This window comes from Zea mays, chromosome 1 (assembly GCF_902167145.1).
Source record: "Zea mays cultivar B73 chromosome 1, Zm-B73-REFERENCE-NAM-5.0, whole genome shotgun sequence".
NCBI classification, from domain to species: domain Eukaryota; kingdom Viridiplantae; phylum Streptophyta; class Magnoliopsida; order Poales; family Poaceae; genus Zea; species Zea mays.
In genome coordinates this window covers 7,956,857-7,961,714 of record NC_050096.1, presented here as the reverse complement: position 1 = coordinate 7,961,714, position 4,858 = coordinate 7,956,857, and positions in this window count along the sequence as shown.

Below are 4,858 nucleotides of genomic sequence, written 5' to 3'. Positions count from 1 at the left end.
TTCTATATGGCCGTTTAGAAATAGGGGCGGTTCCAGGTAAGAGATCAATAACAAACTCAACTTCTCTATCAGGTGGCATCCCTGGTAACTCCTCTGGAAAGACATCCGGAAAATCTCTAACCACCCGGATGTTGTCTCCAACAAACTCCTCAGGCATGAAGAACATTGCACGCATGGATGAGGAGGTTACTGCAATATTAACTTGAAACCTTTCTCCTTTAGTGGTAGTGAGTTCCACGGTACCTCTACCACATGCTATAACGGCCTTTGCCTTTCTTAGCCATGACATACCAAGGATCACGTCTATAGTGCTCTCTTCTAACACTATAGGGATAGTCCATCTGGGTTAGAAATACAGGGTAAGAAAGGAAGAATTGTAGACAAGGCGAGTAGTTACTAGAAATGTTACTGCGGGGGATTTATTAGCTAAGTAGATTAGTGTGTTATCCACTAAAGCTAATACATTACCTTATGGTGGTACATGCTAAGATGCCCGTCTATACCATTTCAATCAATCAAAGAAGCAAATCAGGCACTGATCATCAGAACAATCAACCAACATTTTTAATAGAGAAAATAATTTTAAATTTTTTTAGGTCTCCTATCCCTTAAGAAGGTCATAATGGTAGGGATTCCAAGGTATGAAATCCATCTTGTCTCAGAGTAGAAAAGGTAAGAATGGTCAGAGTAGAACCGTAGAAGGTGAGACAGGATCAAGATAAGTGTAGAAAGAATCAGAGTAAGGTGAGTATAGAATGAATCAGAATGAGATAAATAGGTGAGGGTTGTCCCTTTCTATCTAGGTTTCGTCCTACAGTCAACATTCCTCTGATACCACTTCTGTAACACCCGGTTTTAAAGGACAAAGTCGGGTGCATCTCATACATGCGCCAAGAAGACAACATATATAATAACAGAGTGTATAGAGATAAATGTCATAAAACATCAGAGTATTTATTACATAGCGGAAGACTTATTACAAAATAAAATAATGAATATAAAACGAACTAAGGATCGTCGGCGCCAATGTCGACTGAGAAACGCCACCTAGATCAGATCAAACTCCTCGCTTTGAGGCTCCTCCTGAAACACCTGTTCTTCTCCTGTGGGGGGGGGGGGGGTGTGAGACAGCAAGAGTGAGCTCACATACGTTCATAGCTCAACAAGTCGTGGGGAATAATGTGGCATGAACTCACCAAAGGTGGGAGTTCATGAAGTGTAAGGCTGATCAAGGAAATAAAGGCTGAGGCTGAGCATTGCTTTTATAAGTTGGTCAAAATTTTATTAGCAATTACTAAGTGTAAGTAAATACCAAACCTTAATAATAATAAAGAAAATAATAGTAAAATAATCCCAAATGCGATGCAAATGTCAAATTAAATTTAAGTTCCATAATTAATCATGTGAGGGTCCGAGCCGCTCTTGACCGTGAGCACGGCTAGTATACTAGTTTTACACTCTGCAGAGGTTGCGCATCTTTACCCACAAGCCGTGTTACCCATCTGCCAAGGGGTCATGAATTCCATACACCTCTACCAAGGAAGCGAGGCAGGGTAACACTACGAGGCCTTTACAAAGTTCCACTAGCTTCAGACTACCCGCTACAGTTTATAGGAAGTTCCAATGCAGGGTTCCTGGCTGACCGCCATCGCAGCAAAATCAACCAGGGACCTCCCTACACTGACCACTCCCCTACTGCCCTTGCCCCTTTCGGGTAAGGCAGCCCTCCACTAGCTTTCCTAGTTAATCAGCCAAGGGCGTCCCATTAAACCCTTGTGGTAGCACTGTTTTCCCGGGTGGTCGCTCCATGTTCCCATTAATTTAATGATCTTAACATGAACAGTAATAATAACAAGATAATAACAGAATAATCATGAATAGTGTATCTCCATACCCAATCCACATAAAGCAATAGCAAGTACTACCCAAAAATATTTCAGGGGTGAACAAGGTATAGAGGTAATCAAAACTGGGGTAACATAAAGGCTCCCATCAAAATTAACCTATGCAGATCATTAAAAATAATAAGAACATGGCTGGGAAAAGTAAGTGATCAAGGGCACAACTTGCCTTCAATGAGCTCCTGCTCAGCTACCTCTACTTGTTGAACCTCAGTTTCCACAGTGGCTTGCTCGTCTATTCGCATCAACACAATACATACATAGTATAGCAAAAATTAACATTGCACCAAACATGTAAATCAAATACACAGTAAAAATCTACATATTAAAATGAGATCATAGGAACTGGAATCACTAAATTTGGAATTATAGAATTCAAGTTATGAATTTTCTAAGGTTTAATGTGATTAAAATAGGATTAAATGATAAATAATTTTTCTTACTGTTCTCATGCCAAAACAGAGCCATTATATGATAGAGAACATTATTACAAAATTTTAGAAACTGGAATGGAGTGATTTGGACTAAAAATGAATTTTCTATGGATTAAATAAGTTCTAGGAATTGTTTTTATATTAAAAATCTATTTCTGAATTTATTTATTTGATTTTCATGATCTCTGGACTGGGCGCACGAATCTCAGAAAGCTCAGGGGCTCCGGGGTAAAAATCCCCAGACACAGCAAACAATGGAGGTGGATGGCGGGTTGATTCTTAAATATTACGGGGGCTCTTATGCAAAGTGCTATGGCCGAAGGGGTATAGGCAATTCTCCATCGTTGGATCCTCAGCCAAGCGCCCAGATTAGACCGAGAACTCTACTGAACGGGTATGCAATATCAGCCACACGATCATGGATCCACGGTCCAGATCAGATCGCACGAAGGTAAGTCATGGCTAAATCTCGGCCACCCGTGCACAGATCTACGGCCACCCAGTGACTTCTTCCCAAAACTAATCGGGGACGTTGAACAAAGATCCAACGGTCACGGTTTCTTCATCCCTATCCCTTTAATCCTTACCGTCCAAGGCATGATCCAGTGATGCCGGGCGTCTTCTTCATCACCGGTTCTCTCCCTTCTCTCTTTTCTCTCTCCAGTCCACTTCGCCGCGACCGAGCGCCAAGGATCCGGCGGCGACGACCCGAGTCCGCCGTTCGAGTCCCCGTTATACGGCGCGGAATGTTCTTCGCCTCCCACTACCCGTCAAGCTCGGTGCCAAGCCTTCCTCTACGGACTGCTCGAGACTACGTGCCATCCAGTGGCAAGTCATCCCCCCGACAGCGCCTGGAGCATTGCCCCACCGCATCCACGCCAGTGCCTAGGCTAAGACGTCTCGCGCTTCCTATCACGCTACAGAGGAGGGGCACGAAACATACCGTCGCGGAGGGGGTGAAGATGGGACCGACGCTCACGGTCCGAAGGTCGATCCACGCGATGGGAGCGCCCAGGCGTTTGTTCTCTCTTTTCTCTCGGCGGCGAAGGTTAGGGCCACAGTAGAGGCTTTATGCGCAGGAAAGCACGGAATCAGTCCCAACGGTCCTACGACTTCGGCGCGAGCTTCCGTTAAGTCTGGCGTCCGCTACGGAGGTGGAAGACGAGCGCTGATGTGTGGGACCCGCTGCTCAGTGAAGTGGAGGGTTCAAGTCGTGGGCACGGCCGCGCGGAGGCAGAGCCAAGGAATGGGTCGCGCGCGGGATATTCCCCTGGTGGGCCGAATCCGGGTACAAGGCCCATTTAGCTGGGTTTTGGTTTATTCTTTTCTTTTCTTTTTTTTCTCCATTTTCAAATCCAATTGAATTCAAGTTTGAATTCAAACTTGATGGCTCATCATTTACACTGTATTTGTATAGTTAACAGTAATAAGTTTAAGGATATCTATGTTTTTATATTTTTATATCATTTCTCTTTTTCTTATTTTCCAAACCCTAGAGTTTAATTTAGGGATTCAATTCAACCTTTAGAATTATTATTTTATTATTATTATCAACATTATCATTTTATTAAATGCACAAACAATAAAACTCCAACATGATGTATTTTATTGTATTTTGGTATCATTTATTTTGTAATGTAATCACTCTCAATTACTTGGATGCTCTTTTTATGATGCAATGTGGCACATAAAATAGGGAAATCTCCATATAATGCTTTTATACAATTTTGAGTATTACAATATGTTCCATAGGCTGTCTGGTGGGCCCCTGATAAGTCATCCAACAGGGCTCACTGGGCCACACCTAGGCAGAGCAAATTTCAACGAAGAAGATGACACTCAAAGTTAGAAGCAATCCCGAAGAACGTGGCACAAGGCCGCTATCTGTACACACCATCCGCATAAGGATTGCTGATATTCCGAAGGTATATTTTACGCACAACTGAATGGCGAGATACTCGGAAGGAAGCGACCGGACTCTAGAAGATCAGGAGCGCTCGCGACGATAGAAGATAGATTCAGATGTGATTAGATAAGCTTCACGATTTGTAAAGGGATATCCCTCCAGTCGCTATATAAGGCTGCTGGGTACCCTTAGAGAACTCTCTCCCTCTCCCTGTCTCTCGCCCATCGACCATTAGGTCGATAGGGACTCCTCGATCCACCTCCACAACCATCTGTAAAACCACGCGACCCGAACCTGTATAAACCCTGAGTTCCAATGTGCACCCGCACATACCATCGAGCAGCGATCGACGTCGTCGTCCTCCTAAAAGCACTATGTGGGCTATCCCGTAGTGCACAATCAGGACCAAACATCGATAGCTGGCGCGCTAGGTATAGTAGGGGTTGCGATGTCGAATCACGATAGCTCCATGGCCAACATGAAAGGGAAATAGCATCAACTATTTACTATAATCGATTTTGGTGTTTGACAATCATCACAACCCTTATGTTAAAAATGTCTAGGGCACTAAAAACTAAAAGAAAGACGACTCAAAATAATTCCTATAAAATTAAAAT